The 20,175-nt window shown below is 48.8% G+C and overlaps 1 long non-coding RNA gene across 1 annotated transcript in view; it reads left to right on the top strand.

The window, feature by feature from the left end:
- Positions 1–20,175, top strand: part of LOC132332472 (uncharacterized) — a 94,216-nt gene that overhangs the window by 24,898 nt on the left and 49,143 nt on the right. Inside the window, exons 7-13 of the long non-coding RNA XR_009487908.1 lie at positions 376–547; positions 2,699–2,864; positions 4,098–4,152; positions 6,148–6,182; positions 6,851–7,005; positions 12,239–12,330; positions 14,071–14,282. This is a non-coding gene — a long non-coding RNA (uncharacterized LOC132332472). The remainder of the gene's footprint in view (positions 1–375; positions 548–2,698; positions 2,865–4,097; positions 4,153–6,147; positions 6,183–6,850; positions 7,006–12,238; positions 12,331–14,070; positions 14,283–20,175) is intronic.

Raw genomic sequence — 20,175 nt, forward strand, 5'->3', positions numbered from 1 at the left:
CTCTTTATTTTTGTTCAGAAAACATTTTTGCCTTAAAACACAAGTTGCAGCTGATATAGCCATAGAAATGCCCCATTCTCTGGGAACTTGCTTGGAGTAAAAGGCTCATTTTAGTGTAGGTTTTTGGAGATGTCTCTAAAGACAATTAAAAAAGCAAAGCCTAAAATTCTATGGAGTTCTGAGTGCCCACAGTGGGGGTTAAAGTGATTTTTAGCTGTGCCTGGGATTTTTCTGATCTAGAGGTATAATTGGGTGATTTTCTGTCTACTCAAGCCTGATACTGGTGGGTCTGAAGTACCCAAGGCCCTTTGGGATGTTCAGCCCTGGTGCCCCTTAGATTGACCTCATTTCTCCCCTTGAATTTTTCCATTTAAGATTTTCCAGGCCCATCCCAGCACAATTCTGGGACTTGTCTCCTTCCTGAGATCGGTACAGTTGTAGCAAAGTCTCCAGGAACTGAGCTAAAGCTGTACAAAACTAAGGTCAAAAGGATTTCTGTGGAAAAGTGGGATGTTTGAGTCCTTAAAGAGAGCCCTGAGAAAAGATGGTGAGCCCAAACTTCGTTTGTTGTCTGTCTAGACTGTGCAGCCCTCGGGATGTTTTTGTTTCTGCAGCTCTGAATTATGAATGGCCTTCACCTTTTCTACCTTGCACTTCCACAGAAGAGCAGGAGGGAGAGTAATCCCAGTGGGAATGGGTGGAATTGGGGCACCTCAGTGTGTGACAGGCCAGGACATCTCTGTTGTCTCTGCTGAGTTATGTCTGAGCAGCCAAAGCTCTGCTGCAGGCAGTGAGGCCAGGCTGTCCAGATCCCTCTGGATGCATCCCTGCCCTCCAGCAGCACCCACTGGGGTGTCCTGGGACACCTGGAGAGGGTGTCCCAATCCCCCTGGCTGTGGCACTGTGACACACAGTGCCAGAACATCCCTGCTCCATGGGTGTGGAGCTCCTGCAGCACACAGCTCCTTGTCCTGAGCTGTCCCTCTGTCCCTCTGGACACAAAGCAAAGCAGACTCACTGCTTTTTCCAAGGTGAAAAAGGGACTTTTATTTTCTGACTCCAACATTTATGGATTTCCCAAAGTGACAGTGGGCTGGAGGGTGACAGTGCCACCTCTCCAGTGACACTGGACAAACCAACAGCCCATCAAATTTCTCCTCCTCCATAAAAGACTGCAAAACAATGAGTTATTTACATAAAGTGTGAGAAAGTTCATTACAAGAATGTAAACATCAGAAGGCTTAAAAAATCTTTAAAAACCAGGGTGCCATCCCTCCAGGTCCAGTTTCCCTTCTGGAGCCAAGGCTGGCTCGGGGGCAGCACCCAGTGCTCTGCACAAGCCCAGCAGCTGCTGCCACTCCCTGCTCCACCAACCCAGGACTCCCTCCCAGAACGCCACCAAGTCTGACAGCTCTGATTAACCTCCTGTCTCCTCCTTTCATCTCCTCTGGACAGTTGTGGGATAAAAGATATGCTTAAGATCAAAGGAAGAGCTGCACCACACAAAGGCATGAAAGCTCCCAGAGCTCAGCAGGAGGATGGAGTCTTTTATCCCAGCTGGAGCATTTCCCCGAGTGAAAACGGGACCAACCTGGGACACTTCTCCTCCAGGGCAGCCTGGGGCTCACTGCAGCCCCAGCCCTGAGGAGCTGGCCAGGCTGGCTGGAGCAGCACAGCCACTCACTTGGGTCAGGCTGTGTCACAGAATGAACGGCACACACAGCTGAGATGTCCAAGGTAAAAAGAGGGCAGTTTATTTCCCAACTCCAGTATTTATGGACTTTCAGAAGTGACTGTGGATTGGAGGATGAAATTGCCACCTCTCCAGCCACACTGGTCAAACCAACAGTGCATCAACTCTCTCCTCCTCCAGAAAGGAATGCAGAGCAATCATTATTTACATGAAAAGTGTGTGAGAACCTCCAGTACAAAGCTGTAAACATCAGAAGGCTTAGAAGAGCTTAGAAAACAGGGCAGCAGGTCTGGGTTTGGCTGCCTGGGGAAATGCAGTGACAGTGAAGTCACAGGGATGTGAAGCCGTTCCCAGGGACTCTCCTTGGAGGCTGCAGCTCCATCCCAGGTGAGCAGGGCTGTGCTGGCAGAGCCCTTCCCTCCATGGAGCACTCCTGCCTTGCCCTGCTGCCCTTCTGGAATTCTCTGTCTGCAATTGCTGCTGCTGCTTCCCTTTTGGACGAGCCCAGAGTGTCTGGGATGCTCCACTCCCCACAGGTGTTGGTTTGGGGATTTTTCCCTTTCCCAGTAATTCCCTGCAGCTCCAGGGATCACCTTTGTCTCATCAGCTGTTCAAGAAGGAAGCGTGGTCCTTGGAAAATGGGGAATGTGGAGGTGTTGGTGTTGGAACTGGGCCTGGAGCTGGATCCCAGTGTCCCCCATGAGCCAGGAGCTGTATCCAGACACAGCTGTCCAAAAACCCCTGGAAGTGCAGGAGCTGGGAGAGTTTGGAGCAGTCACCGTGGGAACAGCACGGGCTCAGGATTTACCTGCAGCTGAGGCTGTGTCAGACCCAGGGAAATGGAGCAGCCTCTTACACCAATATTTATCCAGAGCAACAGATTCCTTCAGGAATGTGTGTAACTCAGAGCTGCCCAACAGCATTGCAGAGCTGAGGGTTCCAAAGGTTCAAAATCCGTTTATAAATGAGGGTTTTCCTGTAAATTTAACTGGTTTTTCTTTGAAGCTAGGGGATGTCCACAAGGCCATGCACAAAATAAGCCTGAAAATTGTGGCTATTTCAAATGGAAATACATGGAGATATTGTCTCAGGGTGGAGCTGGTGCCCTGAACACAGTTTTGGACAGTTCCTGCTCGCTCTCCATGGAGGACTTTGGCTGCTGTGCTTAAGAGTAAGTGGAGCTGCTTTGCCACTTCATTCCAAGTTTTAATATGGCAATGAAAAAATGCTTTGAGTGATCACATTCTCTGATGGGGTCTTTACTTTATTTGTGTTGTTAACCAACATTAAAATCTGCATTTTCATGCCAGCAAAGTCTCCATAGGTAAAACTTTGATGTACAACATTTGGGATATATATTTTAATAATTCAGTGTAATTGTGATGGCAAAGAAATCATTGGTGCTGGTATGTGAGCCTTAATGAATATTGTGGTGCCTTTAATCACCTTGATCTCATTGGCATTTCAGCAGAGCTGGGTCTAGAAGAGGTGATTATAATATTTTAATATTACCATCAAATATTCATGAAGCAACAGCAGCAGTTAGTTCTTCCATATTATGACTTTGATATTGTTTTAGTACTTAATCCATTGTTCTGGAGATGGTTGGACTCATGATCTTAAAGGTCTCTTCCAATCTTAATAATTCCACGATTTATGACAACTTCCAAAGCATTGCCCTGATCCCTTCACTCAGTTCTAACAGTGCCAGTGACATCTGTGAATGAAATTAATTTATATTTGAGTGGGAGGTCAAAGAGCAATCAAACAGATCCTAAACAGTGAACAATTACTCAAGGAATACTCGTGGTTAAATATAATAAATAAATAAATATCTGGTTGTTTTAATCTTATTCTCAGATGGCAAACAGTTGTTCTTTATGGCTCATGAAACAAATCTGGCTCAAAAAACCTCAAGCACTTGGTATAAAAAGAAATATATTTGACTGATTAAAGAAATTAAATTATCATTTGATTCTTTTGGACATTTTGTGCTGCAGTATAGGTGAAAACTAGGGGCTCCTTAGTTTACATTCGTACCTCTCCCATCATCTCTTGGCTTGAGATGATTTTGTTGTTCAGAACGGCTCCAATCAGTTCCTGATTTTACTGCCAGCCTGAGAAGAGCATATCTGAACTTCAAAAAAAGAGTCAAGGGGGAAAAAGAAGAAATAGATTCAAAAATAGATTCCTGCAGAGAGTATAATCAGGAGTAATTTTCTTTCTGCAGAAATACTGCAAAACAAACCGTGCTTGTTCTAAAGCAAGGGAAATATTGGAAGATCACTCTCTAGTGGTAGCAGCCAAATAGGTTTTTGAAAGTGCAGTGAGTCCACAGCAATTTTACATCTAATTCTGTGTTCTCCTCATAACAATTTACTGTTTGTTTTCCCCATATTTCCAGCCTGGCTTGCAGGGCTTGGTGGAGCCGTGTTCCCTGACACAGCAGCAGCACTGAGGTGCGTGGAGGGGAAGGGAGAGCTGCAGGGCAAGGCTTGATCTCCAGAGCCAGCTCTGCTCCTGGGGAGGGTCTGACACCCTGGGAGCCTTGGGCAGGGGCTCTCTGGGGGGGCAGGCTCACAGAACTCGAGGAGATGCTCTGAGCTTTGCTTTGAAGCTGTTGCTCTCAGGTTTCATGTTATTAATTCATTCTGTTGCTTATTAATCACATGATCCTCCAGGGCTCGTGGCGAGGGGATGGGTCCTGAGCAGGCTCCTGTGGGAGCACGTTGTGGTTGCTGTCAGCCTGGGGGTCAGCTCTCCATCCCCTCCGAGGTGGCATTCAGGGCTTCCTGATTTAAACCTGCCAGAGCCCCAGGAGTCTTCAGCCAAGGCTGATTTTAGCCATGTGTGCTGTGCCAGGCTGCCTCCTCGGGGGTTTACTGCTCTGTTTGGCCTGTGAGTTCTGCCTGGGTGGGCAATGGGAACCAGTGCTGGTCACTGGCAGTGAAACAGAAAAGATCTTTTCTGACACGGCCCAGCCCATACCAGCCATTGCTGATGGAAATTTAAAGGAAATCAGCACCAATTCCCAGTGCAATGAGAGGTCTGCAGGGAACTCTGGCCACAGTTAGGCTGGGGTGCCACAAGAGTTGGAGCTCGAAGAGAAAACCTGTTTGCTAAGCACAGAAGGATTTTTTTCCAGGTATAAATTCTGAATTTAAACTGTAATATTTAAACCAGGTTAGTCCTGGTGAGGAGCAATTTAGCCTGGGAGGAGATTTAGATTGAACTAAAAGTTATTGCATTCATCAAAGCAGCTCCAGCAGACTTGTTCTTAAAGGCACCAAATATAATTTTCAGAAGTGTTTATCTAATCACATCATCAGGATAAATGCTTGGGCACCTCTCAAAATACCACTGGGAATGCCAGGAAACAGTTAAAGTGTCTGGAGCATGGGTAGCTGTGTTTTTATGGTCATTAATACTCAATTTCATAGCACAGGAGCTGCTGGCATTGCTAATTTGTCACAATGTCACATCCTTGTTGTATCTGGAATATTTAAGGTTTGTGCCAGTGTCATTGTGGGCACCTCAGTTTGCAACCTCATTTCAGATTCCCTTTGTCCACTGCCTGCCAGTGAAACATCTGCTGCTCATCTGAAATGATTTAGTCACTTAATCACCCCGGAGCATTGATCTGTCCATAACCTTCTGGAGAATAAAGATTTAATGTCAGTCTTGGAGGCTGTGGCACATACCTCCAGTCTGGTCTTGCTGCAGTTTAGCTAAGCTGTTAACACATTTTTATCTTTTGAGAGTACTTTTTGAATAAGAAAAGCAAGCAAAGAAATCTTTTATCTCAGTTGTCTTAACAAGTGTTTAACTTGCTGCTGAATATTTCAATAAAAAGGAGTCCAATATTATGTCGAGGACACTGGTCTGCTTTTAAGACCTAAAACTGAGTAAAGCAAGGTGGTCAAACACCCAGAGCAGTTCTGACCCTTTCTAACCAGTGAGGAGGTGAAGTGACAGCATTCCCACTTCCCTCCTTGCCCCGGAGCTGCTGCAGGTTTGGGGTCAGGACGGTGCCCAGCAGGAGTCAAAGGGATTTGTGGAAGGCTGCAGTTCATCCCTGGGATCTGGGGCACGCTCCTCGAGGCTCTGCAGCCTGGGAGAGTCACCTGCATTCATCTCTGCCTCTGACTAAGGGCTGCGTGGCAGAATTGCTCCCTGCCCTGGAATTGAGTTAGTGTGACAGCCAGAGTCTCATTGTTATTGGCTGAATGCCATTAATTTTGATGTGACATATTTCTTGCTAATGGGAACATTCATATTATCAGGATTTTCAAAAGGCAGCAGGAAGGAAAAAAGCTCTCCCACAACACTATCAATATTTCCAGGGCAGGCAGTGCAGGAGGGAACACTCTGCCTTCTGGAGCCCTGCCTTTATTGATTGCTAGAGGTCTTAAAAACATTTTCACCTTTTTTTTCTGCATGCTTTTCCCCTTCAGAGGCTGCAAATGAAGGAGAAAATTAACATAAACAGGTAAAAAAATGGAAAAGCAACATATTTCTGTGAGGAATCCTGAAATACCAGCTCTGTTTGGGCAAAGGGAGCACTGTGATAGGAACAGCTCAAAAAGGAAATGGAGTTTAAAGCAGATTAAGGAATGACTGCTGGACCACGAGTTTTTTGGATTTGTAATGGGTTGAAATCCTGCTTTTCCTTGGTTCTTGTGAGCTGGGAAAAACTGATGGAGGTTTTGGTGTGGGACCAGGTAAGGTGGTCACTGGGATGGGGTGGTTTTTAAGGAAAGGGTGCAGCTGCCCCCACATCAGCTGAATCTGATTTCCCAGCTCTGGATTAGCTCTGTTTAAAAACAGGTAATAATAAAGTAGGAAGCTTTGAGTGAGAGAGTAATAAAGGAGTAAACAGGCAAAATGAAGGGGGAAGGTGACTCTGGAGCAGTGTGAGAACAGCTCTTTCTCTGCTTCCTTCAAAGGAAGTGCTGTGTTTTGGTGAAAGAAGATCATGAAAGGAAAACAGGTTTAAGAAACACCTGGAAATCCCAAGAGGCTAGGAGACGGATTTTAAAATTATTTTTATTATTTTTCTCTATTTATAAAATTGGTGGTAACTGATTTCTGGATTCATAATGATGTTAGAAAATAAATGAACAGGCTTTCTCTGCCCAGTGCATTTTAACTTTGCAGGTACTGCCTAAGTTCCAAATTGAGGCTGACTTGAGACCCAGCTTCCCTGAAATAAACCATGACAAAAAGTTAACAGGATCCAGCCATTCTGCTATGAAATACCTCCCTGGGGCTGATTTCACAAAGCTGAAGGAGGGAATAATTCAGTCCTGTAGGTGAGTTTGGTCAGAGATCTCGGTGTTATTTCAGCCTGTTATTTCTACCTCAGCTTTTCAGATTTGCAATTACTTTATGCCAGTGTGAGAGAGGCACGTGGGCTGAACTGAGCAGCCCCTGGCTCTGCTGTGTGCCTGTGCCACACCTGGGGATGCTGAGCTCCAATCCCAGTCTCCTCAGAGCAGCGTGGGAGCTCTCCCTGCTCTGGGAATGAAAGGGCCACATGAAATCAGAGCACTTCGTGTCATGCTGCTGGACAGGACTGGGATTGAATGAAAGGAAAACCCATTTCTCAGCAGAATTAAGGCTCATGTGTGACACCTGAAAAGCTGTGTGAAGTTCTGCAGTGTGATTTGCTTTCAGAATGAGATTTTCTAGTAAACACCAGCAGATATCAAAGCTGTAGAATGAAAAGCCCTTCAGATGGGCACCTCCACAAGTGTCAGGAGCCATCAGGCAGCTCTGGAAAATGCTGGAGAACCCCCAGGGCTTGCAGTAGATCAGCCCCCCAGGCTGAGGGTGTGCCCTGACTGCCTCTGCTCAGGCTGTGCCTTGAGCTGAGCATCTTTAAATGCTTTATCAAATCTCGTTCCACGCTGGAGATACTGTGTGGCTTGAAGTTCCTGTAAGAAAAAAAATCCTGAAATATCCAGGGATGACCTTCAGCAGTTCAGCCACAAATGTATTAAAATGGCCAGACCCCACTGCAGAAGGGCCAGCACATTCCCAGTGTCATCTGATTATCTCCTGACCTTTGGCAGCCCCTGCACTGCTCTGGGGTGAAAACATTTTATACATTCAGCCTTTCATGATGCACTGCCTTAGCTGGCCAGGAGAGCACACTGAGTGGGCTCTGAGGGCAAACAAACTCCCAGATCCGTGCAGGACGTGCCAGGTGGGTGCTCTGTGGGAACAGGGTTTGGGAGGTGGGACTGCACATTCCCCTCACTGCTCCTGGAGGTTAGCCTGCCTTGCTAAAGCCTGGCTTTAGGCATTCCAGCACCTCCTGGAGGTTAACTGCCTGCTCTTAAAGCCTGGCTTTAGGCATTCCAGCACCTCCTGGAGGTTAACTGCCTGCTCTTAAAGCCTGGCTTTAGGCATTCCAGCACCTCCTGGAGGTTAACCTGCCTTGTTAAAGCCTGGCTTTAGACATTCCAGCACCTCCTGGAGGTTAACCTGCCTTGTTAAAGCCTGGCTTTAGACATTCCAGCACCTCCTGGAGGTTAACCTGCCTTGTTAAAGCCTGGCTTTGGGCATTCCAGCACCTCCTGGAGGTTAACCTGCCTTGCTCTCAAAGCCTGGCTTTAGGCATTCCAGCACCTCCTGGAGGTTAACCTGCCTGCTCTCCAAGCCTGGCTTTAGGCATTCCAGCACCTCCTGGAGATTAACCTGCCTTGTTAAAGCCTGGCTTTAACCATTCCAGCACCTCCTGGAGGTTAACCTGCCTTGCTAAAGCCTGGCTTTAGCCATTCCAGCACCTCCTGGAGGTTAACCTGCCTTGTTAAAGCCTGGCTTTAGGCATTCCAACACCTCCTGGAGGTTAACCTGCCTTGTTAAAGCCTGGCTTTAGGCATTCCAGCACCTCCTGGAGGTTAGCTTGCCTTGTTAAAGCCTGGCTTTAGGCATTCCAGCACCTCCTGGAGGTTAACTGCCTGCTCTCAAAGCCTGGCTTAGGCATTCCAGCACCTCCTGGAGGTTAACCTGCCTTGCTAAAGCCTGGCTTTAGACATTCCAGCACCTCCTGGAGGTTAACCTGCCTTGTTAAGCCTGGCTTTAGGCATTCCAGCACCTCCTGGAGGTTAACCTGCCTTGTTAAAGCCTGGCTTTAGGCATTCCAGCACCTCCTGGAGGTTAACCTGCCTTGCTAAAGCCTGGCTTTAGGCATTCCAGCACCTCCTGGAGGTTAACCTGCCTTCTCTCAAAGCCTGGCTTTAGGCATTCCAGCACCTCCTGGAGGTTAACCTGCCTTGTTAAAGCCTGGCTTTAGGCATTCCAGCACCTCCTGGAGGTTAACCTGCCTTGCTAAAGCCTGGCTTTAACCATTCCAGCACCTCCTGGAGGTTAACCTGCCTTGTTAAAGCCTGGCTTTAGACATTCCAGCACCTCCTGGAGGTTAGCCTGCCTTGTTAAAGCCTGGCTTTAACCATTCCAGCACCTCCTGGAGGTTAGCCTGCCTTGCTCTCAAAGCCTGGCTTTAGCCATTCCAGCACCTCCTGGAGGTTAACCTGCCTTGTTAAAGCCTGGCTTTAGCCATTCCAGCACCTCCTGGAGGTTAACCTGCCTTGTTAAAGCCTGGCTTTAGACATTCCAGCACCTCCTGGAGGTTAACCTGCCTTGTTAAAGCCTGGCTTTAGGCATTCCAGCACCTCCTGGAGGTTAACTGCCTTCTCTCAAAGCCTGGCTTTAGGCATTCCAGCACCTCCTGGAGGTTAGCCTGCCTTGTTAAAGCCTGGCTTTAGGCATTCCAGCACCTCCTGGAGGTTAGCCTGCCTTGCTTAAGCCTGGCTTTAGGCATTCCAGCACCTCCTGGAGGTTAGCCTGCCTTGCTAAAGCCTGGCTTTAGGCATTCCAGCACCTCCTGGAGGTTAACCTGCCTTGTTAAAGCCTGGCTTTAGGCATTCCAGCACCTCCTGGAGGTTAGCCTGCCTTGTTAAAGCCTGGCTTTAGGCATTCCAGCACCTCCTCCTGCTGGTCCCACACGTGCAATGACAGCACTCCTGGTACCTGTTCCCTGCACGTTTATGGGTTGAGAAAGTCTTCTGAGGCTCAGAATTTACCCTTTGATTTTTAATCCAGTGACAGCTTATCTAACTTTATTTTCATTAAATAACATGATTCTCTGAAGTGCCTGGGAATATTATTTTTGAGAGACTGCAGGTTAATTATTGAAAACTTGAAAAAGGAAATATTAAGCCAATTATTAAATTAGAGTTGATTATTAATCCCGGAGAGATAATTACCAAGGCCTGAGGCAATTTGTCTTCTGTTTGAAATAGATTTTTCCTTGATTAAGTTGTATTTGTCACTTAGTCCCATGGTTGTTAGTGCAAAGGACTTTATTATCCTGCAAAGTAGAAAACACTTCTCTGAAGTTGACCCCAAATATTTGGGAAACTTTTGAGCTGAATTCTGTGCAAGGGCACACCAGCATTGGGGAATAATCTGTCCTTGCTCCACTCAAAGGCAAACTGCTTCTGAGTGAGTAGGATTTCTACCACAGCAACAAAAGACAGCAATTTATAGATGTAAAAATGCATAAAATGCAATTTTTGTTTCAGAAACCCACAGGTAATACTGAGCATTAAATGCACATCTTGTAGTGTAATCAAATGATTGTAGTGAGACTTAAAAACTGCAATAGTGAAAGACAAGATAAGTGATGTTTGCTCTGAGGCAGCAGTAAAATTCTGTGCTTGAGTAAAGCAGAGGCTGAGGACATTTTAACCCTTCAGCCCACGAGCTGAGAATCTCAGTCCATTACATGGATGTGACTGCATTATTCTGGGTTCTGTGTGGGTGACACTGTGGCACCCTAAATGCAAGGGGTCTGGGAATCTTCTGAGTGCTTGTGCTTAAACCTGAGTTTAAATCACTTGTGAAACAGCTTTTCTGGATATCTGAGTCATAAATCTCAATTTAATTGCTGTGGAAGTGCTGGAGAAGCCCTTCAGAGTGAAGTGGTTCCAGGAGGGCAGAGCCTGTGGGTACCTGGCAGATTTCCTGAGCTGTGGCAGCCCCTGGGTTTTGAGGAGGACTACAGAGGACACTGAGGGTTTTTTTCTCTTTAATATTTCTCTAGCAAGGTGAAAATGAACCCATGTTTTCCCTAAAGATGAGGCTTGCAGTGCATCCAGCACAGAGAGGATGAATGTTCTCTGCTTCCTTTCCTGAAAGAATCAGCTTGACAGAAGAATCCTGATTCTTGTGCTCAGTCACTTTTCATCCTGGAATTCAAAGAGCATTATTCATAACCCCCTCCTGGAAATTCACCAAAAAAGGCTTCATTTTCTCCTCAGCTTAATTTATTTTGCTCTGTGTACAGAAAGAGTGAGGATGCTCAATGTCCATTGTGTCCTGTCCCCCCCATCCCTCCCCAAATGTGGGAGGAGAAACATTCCCTCGGGGATCTGTTACAAATGCTGTGTGTTAGCTCAGACTGAGCAAATCCAGGTTCCTCTCCATGGACAGCATTTGTGAGGAGGTGCTGCAGTGCAGAAATGGGGTGCCAAGAAGGCTCAGATGGACAGCTCAGAGAAAAAATGGAAAATATTTTACTAAAGAAGCAGAATGCTGTTTATGAGGACTCTGGTCTGACTTTACCTTCCTGTGTTGGCAGGGAGCAGCATTCCTGCCACCAGGAGCAAGAGGAAAAGGCTTCAGGCTGTGCCAGGGGAGGCTCAGGCTGGACAGCAGCAGGAATTCCTCCATGGAGAGGGTGCTCAGGCTTTGGCACTGCCCAGGGAGGCTTGGAGTGCCCATCCCTGGAGTGTCCCAGGAAGGGCTGGAGGTGGCACTCGGAGCTCTGGGCTGGGGACAAGGTGGGCACTGGGCACAGCTGGGACTCCATGGGCTGGGAGGGCTTTTCCAGCCTCAGGGATTCTGGGATGCTGTGATTTCTGAATTAAAAAAAAAAATCCCAGTATAGAGCTTACCTTCCATTCAAGGATGTCTAGCACTCAGGGAAAGGTGCCCTTGACTCCTCTGTGTGTATTGTGGTCAATTCACCTTTGTTTGCTGTGTGGGATGACAACCCCAAACCCCTTTTCCATGATGGAACATTTGTGGATTTGGGAACCCCTCAGAGGTCGTTTGGAGCACAGTTTGCCTGACCTTTGCATTTGCTGCTGTGCTGCTCCTCCACTCCAAGGCAATTCCACACTTGGCATTCCCACAGACAGCGAGCAGGCCTGAGCTTATTAAACCTCCCCCCAGCTGTGGGAGGGAGGCAAATATTTATTGTCTCATTTCATGGCTAAGGCAACACGAGCTGAGACAACATAATGATAAACGATGAGCAAACCTGCCGTGGTGCCCGGCCAAAATCCGGCCAAGCCAAGGAACTGGCAAGGCTCCCACTGAGCCCGAACTGTGCACAATCAGAGCTCTGCAAAGAGCTTGCTCTCCTCAAGAGATTCTCTTTAGGTGCTTTAAGTTCTCCCTGCATGGGTCCCAAACAAGATTTGTAGAACAAAATAACTATTTTTATTTTTTTTTTTTTTTTGTAATTTACAGGCTTTGAAAACCTGATGTAGATTCTTTTTTTTTTTCCTTTGCTACTTCATTCTGCTTGAGCAAGGATTTTATATCTTGGCTCTTCCGAAGATGTAAGTACACCTGATAGAGTCTGAATCCATGCCTGGAGGAGGGATTTTGCTGCCCTGTGAGGCTGGGCATGACAGGAGCTGTTTGTCCCTGGTGTGCCAGCCAACACGAGGGGCAGTGCGGGGTGGGAGCTGGCAGCCTGTCCCTCTCGGGATGGCAGAGGTGCCATTGTTAATAAAGCTGCCCTGCAGAGCTGCTCAGGAGGAAGAGCAGAGCTTTGTTCAGCAGCAGTTATGGCCCCAGGGACACTTTGTGCTTTCCTGGGGAGAGCACATCGAGCCCAAATTGCTGCCGAGCTCCCGCGGGACGGAGCTGCGGGAATGGGCTGTGCTCCGGCTGCTCTCAGCTGCCAGCTCCTGAAAAATAACAACACGAGCAGCCAGGCTGGGGAAACAAATAGGATATTATAGAGTTTATTCCTGTGTGCTGCTTCCACCCCATTTGTCAGCATTTCATCCCACCTGCTGCTGGAAAGGATTCTGCTGCTCCGAGATGCCTGCGAGGCGTTGTTGGCATCTCGTACTACACGAGAATATCAATATCTGCTTTGAATAACCTCGATGTATTTTAAACAAGACATTTCCAAATGGTTGCTCTGTAGCTGTGCGTGAGCTCTGTGGAGCTCCAATTAAGAGTCTGTCAGCATTTGCAATGTGATCCATTGTGAAAATTTATTCTGGGTAGAAATTTGGCATGTAATAACCCAGACCTGGAATTCTCTTTTCTCCTTTCTTTCCTGTTTCACTAGTTTTCTTCCCCTTCTGTGTTGGAAAACAATATCTGATGCAGTAAATACTAAATAATGGAGATAAAAAATTGCTCTGCATGAGAGGCCAGAGCAAGGCAAAGGAATGGCTGTTCCAGGGGTGATCACAGCTCTCTGACTCCGTGCAGTGAGGCAGAATGGAAAGGAGTGTTCAAATAGAAAAGGTTTCTTATGAAGTAACAAATAATGGCTTGAAGCTGAAGGAGGGTAGATTTAGATGGGCTATTAGGAAGGAATTGTTCCCTGGCGGGGTGGGCAGCCCTGGCACAGGTGCCCAGAGCAGCTGGGGCTGCCCCTGGATCCCTGGCAGTGCCCAAGGCCAGGTTGGACACTGGGGCTGGAGCAGCCTGGGACAGTGGGAGGTGTCCCTGCCATGGCAGGGGGGGCACTGGGTGAGATTTGAGGTCCCTTTCAACCCAAGGCAGTGTGTGATTCCATGTTTCTGAGTTAGCACATCACAGTTTGAGGCCTGCAGGCACCTGCAGCTGAAGCAGAGCATCAGAGGTGCTGCAGGATTTCTCCTGGGATGATCAGACCGTGATGGTGTAAGTGGGACTGACACAGTGGGAGATGCACTCGGTGAAGTGCAGCTGGAGCTGGATCCCCAGCCCTGGTGGGTGCTGTGCCAGGCTGAGCTGCTTCCCCTGGGGGCACTGAGTGCTGGGTGTCATCCCAGCTCTGCACTGAGACGTGAACTCTTGTTAAAAACTCAAAAACTGGAGCTGGTCTCACTTGAAGTTGTGAACTTTTCCTTCAAGGTGCCCCTGTGCTGCTCCCCTGGGGTTGTCTGGCTGCAGAGGAGGTCGGGTGCCAGGGCCAGCATTTTTGGGATGGTTGAATGGCCTCCAAGCTGCTTTGTGTGAAGACTCTGCTCCCTTCCAGCTTGTGCTTTGCCAAGTCCATTATCCACCTTGGATGGCAGTTTGCAAACTGCATCCACCCGTTATCCCAAGATGTTGCTGCTGGATTTTTCCAGGTTCTCATCACTGGTGAGCACTTAGAGAACATCTGCAAACAGCAGGAGGGGCTGGCACAGCGTGTTCCCCTGGCAGGTGACATCTGTAAGGCTGGCACAGGAGAGCTCCTGGATGGCATCCAGAGAGGGGAGCTGGGAGAGATCACCTCCAAAATTCAGCCAGGGTGCCACAAGGAGAAAGGAGATCCTGAAGAGGGCTGGCCTGCAGCAAGGTAGGATAAACATATTTGAAATGAATGAGGCCTTTTTCTCCAGCAGCAGTGAGATGGAAAGGTGTTGGAGGGAGGGAGTGCAGGTGCATGGGGAGCTGCTGCAGTTGGGTCTCCTCGTGGCCTCCAGTGCATCTGCAGTAAATGTTTGATCTGAGTTGTTGGAGGAGTGCTGTGAATCTTATTATGCACCTCAGAACTGAGCTCAGCTCTGAAATTTGCACTGAAGAGTCCCTGATTTCCTCCACATCCAAAAATTAATTTGATTGCATGCTGTGCTTTTAGATGCGGTAGATCTCTGTGGTTGTGGGAATAATTCTGTAACAGAAAATGGAATGGGCATGAAATGGAAAATCTGTGTTGAAAAAACCCAGTGCACTCCTTTATAGCCCAAATTCCTGTTTGCTGCAGCCACAGGGGTGTGTGTGGAGGCCAATGGATACTGACCTCAGTAAAGACTAGGGCTGGTGACATCTGGTTTTAACTTCTCATAATTTAAATAATAGTTAGTCTTTCATACCCCAAAATAACTGCTGTGGAGGGGTGTCATATTCAGGCTTTTTCAGGTATTCTTTAATATATCTGAAGTCTTTCTCCTTGTCACAGCCCCTTCCCTTCTGTCCTTGTGTGCTCCTTTGGAGAACATTCTGAGATGTGCAAAGGATGCCCAGCACTCTGTGTGCCTGGGTGGTTTGGAGAGCTGTGATTTATGGTTGGGAGTGCTTTGCCCCACCAAAGAGCTGTGGAAGGAAGGCAGCTCCTCCTTTCTGTGGCTCCCAATCTCAGCTGAGCAAAATGCTGAGAGAAACAGCTCTGTGCTCGCTGGGCTGCCCAGGCCTGGGGGATCCCCCAGCTGGGCTCTGCACCAGGGGCTGCTGCTGGCCACACCTTTGGCTGCTCACTGCCCTGGTCTCAGATTGGCTTTGTGAGCTGGAAAATAATCCCTTTGTGTTTTTCTTCCTGCCATCCTTGGTATGGTGTTTTATTCCCTGAGGTAAAAAGATCAGGAGTCTGCTGTCTGCTATGGCTGAAAATCCAGTTTAACTTCTCCTCCCTCAAGGGAACGTCAGAGGTTTTAGAAATCTATTTTATACAAGGGAGCTCTGAATCCTGGGGCTGTTTTCTCTGAGGTTTGTCATGCTGAAAGCTGCCCTGGAACCATATCCACATGGTCCATTTGGAGACAATTCCCATCCTGTGTTTGTGGGAGGAGCAAGGCAGGTGTCCCATGGGAGCAGGGCAGGTACAACGATGGCACAGCTCAGAGCTGGGCTGATCTTAGGGGGCAGTTCCTCCTAGAGCTCTTCTACTCTGCAGTTCTACTCTTATGAAACCAAAAATCCTCATAAAAATACTTCTAGTCATTTCTCTGTGGGGAAAATGTACAGCAGCAGGTGGTCACAGAGAACTGAGTTGAATATCATGGATTTTGCAGAGAAGACAATGAGATTTTAATGTTGTTTCCTGGTTATTATTTTTACAATTTAGATTTGAGATTGGATAAAGGAAAATTGTGGAGGAAGATAAGGATGCAGACCTCCAAGGAAGTGGTAAACATCTAGAAGAATTTATTGTATCTAATGATTTGAAAATTATTTCATGCACTTAAAAAGGCAAAGGAAAAACAAGCTGGAGACAAAGGCAATAGAGCATTTACTACAGAAATCTTTGTGTAATGTATCTACAGGCACAAGTTTCAATGACCTTAAGGCAGGAAAAGAATTTACTGGTGTTTTTAATCCTGTGTAACCTTCTGCCTCTGAGCTTGGCACTGTTTAAAAAATCCAAAAGTTCATGTTGTTAGAAAATCTGTGTGTCTGTCACAAATATATTTACAGGCATGCTTGGCTTCCTTTTTCCCTTTATAGCCCTCAGGGCACTGAGGGAAAGTTTTTGTCCCTTGCAGTATTTGTTTAGGGCAAAGTTAAATCTGCAGTTTGTTTAAGGCAAAGTTTAGGTTGTGTTAGTAGGAGGAAAATGGGAAAACAAATCAACCTCAGCCTCTCCTCACAGTGAGGATGCTCAGAAAAGGAACTCTCAGTCCTTGTGCTCCTCTTGTCTGGAGCCAGAGATGCTAAATCGTGTCCTTGTCCCTTGGAAGGCTGGGCAGAGGGATGGCCTGGCTGAAATACTGCCCAAATAGGCTCCTAAATCTCTAATTTGTGTCTCCTGGAGGCATCACCTCATGCTGTAAAACCCTTGTCGCCGTCCCTTGCCCGCACCAGCTCCGCTTGGAGCGGGGCCTGTGTGTGCAGCGAGGCTGGCCCAGCCCTGCGAGGGAACAGAGCCATAAATCTCTGCAGAGACCTCCTAAATATAAAAATCCCTTCCTGCAGCCGGGGACAGGCACTCGGGATTATGGAGGAACAAATGCAAGGCGTCAGTGGAAGTGACAGTGGGAGGCAGAGGGCCTGAACTGCCACGGCCTGGCCTCGCCGGGGAAAGGTGCTGGGCCTCAAGGGGCTCTGCTGGGCCTCAAGGGGCTCTGCTGGGCCTCAAGGGGCTCTGCTGGGCCTCAAGGGGCTCTGCTGGGCCTCAAGGGGCTCTGCTGGCCCCCAAAGGGCTCTGCTGGCCCCCAAAGGGGCTCTGCTGGGCCTCAAGGGGCTCTGCTGGGCCTCAAGGGGCTCTGCTGGGCCCCAAAGGGCTCTGCTGGCCCCCCAAAGGGGCTCTGCTGGCCCCCCAGAGGGCTCTGCTGGGCCCCAAAAGGGCTCTGCTGGGCCCCAAAAGGGCTCTGCTGGCCCCCAAAGGGCTCTGCTGGCCCCCCAAAGGGCTCTGCTGGCCCCCCAAAGGGCTCTGCTGGCCCCCCAAAGGGCTCTGCTGGCCCCCCAAAGGGCTCTGCTGGCCCCCAAAGGGCTCTGCTGGCCCCCAAAAGGGCTCTGCTGGCCCCCAAAAGGACTCTGCTGGCCCCCAAAGGGGCTCTGCTGGGCCCCCAAAGGGCTCTGCTGGGCCTCAAGGGGCTCTGCTGGCCCCCAAAAGGGCTCTGCTGGGCCTCAAGGGGCTCTGCTGGGCCTCAAGGGGCTCTGCTGGCCCCCAAAAGGGCTCTGCTGGCCCCCAAGGGGCTCTGCTGGGCCTCAAGGGGCTCTGCTGGCCCCCAAAGGGCTCTGCTGGCCCCCAAAGGGCTCTGCTGGCCCCCCAAGGGGCTCTGCTGGCCCCCCAAGGGGCTCTGCTGGCCCCCCAAGGGGCTCTGCTGGGCCTCAAGGGGCTCTGCTGGGCCCCAAGGGGCTCTGCTGGGCCCCAAGGGGCTCTGCTGGGCCCAAATGTGCTGCAGGATCGGCACCAAAAGGGGTCTGATGAACCCAAACCAGCTGCAGGATTGGCCCCAAAGGGCCGTGCTGGGCACCAAAGGGCCCTGCTGGGCCCAAACTGCTGCAGGATCAGCAGCAAAAGGGTTTGATGAGCCCAAACTGCTGCAGGCTCAGCACCAAAGGGCCCTGCTGGGCCCAAACTGCTGCAGGCTCAGCACCAAAGGGCTCTGCTGGGCCCAAACGTGCTGCAGGATCAGCAGCAAAAGGGTTTGCTGAGCCCAAAAGTGCTGCAGGATCAGCAGCAAAAGGGTTTGATGAGCCCAAACGTGCTGCAGGCTCAGCAGGGCAGGGAGGCTGTGCTGTGGGACCTGGAAATGGAAACCCAGCACCCGGGAAGTGAGGGCAGGTCCTGCCTGCTCCAGGCGAGCTGCACCTGAGCATCTCTGAGTAGGGAGTGAAAGCAGTAGATGGAATCCTCTCCAATCCTCTTCAATCTGCTCCAATCTACCTTCATGCCAGCTGGAATAACCCTAGTGACATCCCCAGGGAAAAAGCCCATCCCAGTGCTGCCTTTGGCACTCTTCTGTCCATCAGCAGAGTTCAGAGGTTTGCTCTGCTGTAACTCAGCATCAGCACAAGTCTCTGCCCCAGCAGAGCAGAGGCAGGGCTGTGTGCATGGAGGTGAATCCTCATCCATGTGTTTGTCTGATCTCTTCCTCAGCAAAGGTGAGACCTGTGGTGGTCACTGAGAGATGTGAAGAGCCCTTGCCCAGCATCCCACCCCACAGCAGCATCTTTTGGAAGACAAGACAGGAAGGCAGAGGGGTGGCTGGGCAGCCAGCAGGGCCAGGCTCCAGCTGGGATGCTGAGGGTGTCCAGCAGCTTGGCTCTCCTCAGCCTGCCTGGGGCCAGGCCAGGTGCCAGCATCTGCAGCACTTGAGTTTTCATCAACTTCTGTTAAGTACTCTTAGCTTGGACAGTTTCTGGGGAGAAGCCATTTGGACAGCAGTAATCTGGAAGCAGAAGTTTGCAGTTCTCATCCCTGGAAGATGATGCTGGGAATGCCCAAAGCCAGCTCATTAAATGTTCGTGTTCCTGATGGGCCCTCAGGGGCTGGTTCTTTATAGGCAGCTGGTGGTTCCCAGAATCAGCTGGAAGGCTTGGCCAAGTTTGATTGCTTGGCTTTGAGGATATTTAGATCAGACTGATGCCCTTTTGTTGCAATCCAATGTTTTTGATTTCTCTTGGATCCTTATTTATTTCCTCTTATTAACTTATGTTTCAAAACCAGCATCCCTGTGTGCCTGTGGCTGATGCAGGCTCTGTGTGTGTCAGCCCTGCACTCGTGGCTGGGTACATGTCACCACAAATAATCCCAGAAGCCCAGACTGCTTTGGGTGGGAAGGACTTTAAAGGATCCATTCCCTTCCACTGTCCCAGGTGCTCCCAGCCCTGTCCAGCCTGGCCTTGGGCACTTCCAGGGATCCAGGGGCAGCCCCAGCTGCTCTGGGCACCCTGTGCCAGGGCCTGCCCACCCTCCCAGGGAACAATTAATTTAATGAACGCAAACTAAAGTTACTCTCTTTCAATTTAAAGCCATAAAATAATTTTCTTTTTTTTTTTTTTTTTCCTTCTGATGCCATGTTTCAAAGGATAATCTAAAGCAGCAAAGGTTTTTCATTTGCATTTTGAATATTTGCAGGAGTGCTTGTTTTCCCAGAACACAGTGTCCCACTGGAAGCAGCACAGGTGTCTGAGAAGAACAGAGAAAGCCACGTGGAGTGCAGTTAGTCCAAGGAGAAGAGGAAACTGTTGCTTCTGCATAATTCCTTTATTCACTGTGCTGAATTATACTTCGTTATGAGAGGCTGCCCAGCATCCCTGGGGGTGTAATGGTATTATCAGCTTCAAGGAACTGTAGCAATAATAGCTTACCTTACATTTATGTAATGCTTTTCATTTGCAAATGCTTTGCAAACAGCAGTTCCTCTTCTCCCGACATCTGGAATGCAGATAAAGGTTATTGGATCCATAAAGCAGCAGAGGAAGAAAGAGGGAAATGTTGAGCTTTATTTAATATTAAATACAATGTGCACAATCTCAGATCTGCTGTTATTTCTCAGAGCTATTCATGTCCAAGATCAGGTTTTATGTCACAGTGGAAGGCTGAGATCAATGATGATACAACAGCAGAGCTCCAGAAGTGCCCAAGTGTCTGTGGAATCACGTGGAATTTCTCCTACGTTTCTGCACAAATCCCTTTGAAAAAGAGGATGTAACTATTGCAGCAGTTGTTAAAAATGTATGTACAGCCTTCACATTAGGCACACTCCATCTGGAGCTGCAGAGGCAAACTCTGGTTGCACTGGGCAGGGCAGTACTAGCACGTGCAGCTGTAAATTCAGCCTGACCCAGTGGCTGAGTTCCAAAACTCTTGGGCCTCTCTCTCTCTCAGATGTGCTCAGTGACCCCTGGGAAGCTGCTGCTCATCCCAAGGAGCAGCTCAGGAACTCCTCAGCAGTCCCTGGAAGGAGTGATTGAAGGGCTCAGGCCTTGCACCCTGCCCTGTAATCCTGTCCCCTCCTTTCCCTGAGCAAACACTCCTGGGAAGGCTGGGGGCTGAGCTGGGTCACAGAGCTCTGCAATTGCAG

This window comes from Haemorhous mexicanus, chromosome 11 (genome assembly GCF_027477595.1).
Source record: "Haemorhous mexicanus isolate bHaeMex1 chromosome 11, bHaeMex1.pri, whole genome shotgun sequence".
In the NCBI taxonomy this organism is placed as follows: domain Eukaryota; kingdom Metazoa; phylum Chordata; class Aves; order Passeriformes; family Fringillidae; genus Haemorhous; species Haemorhous mexicanus.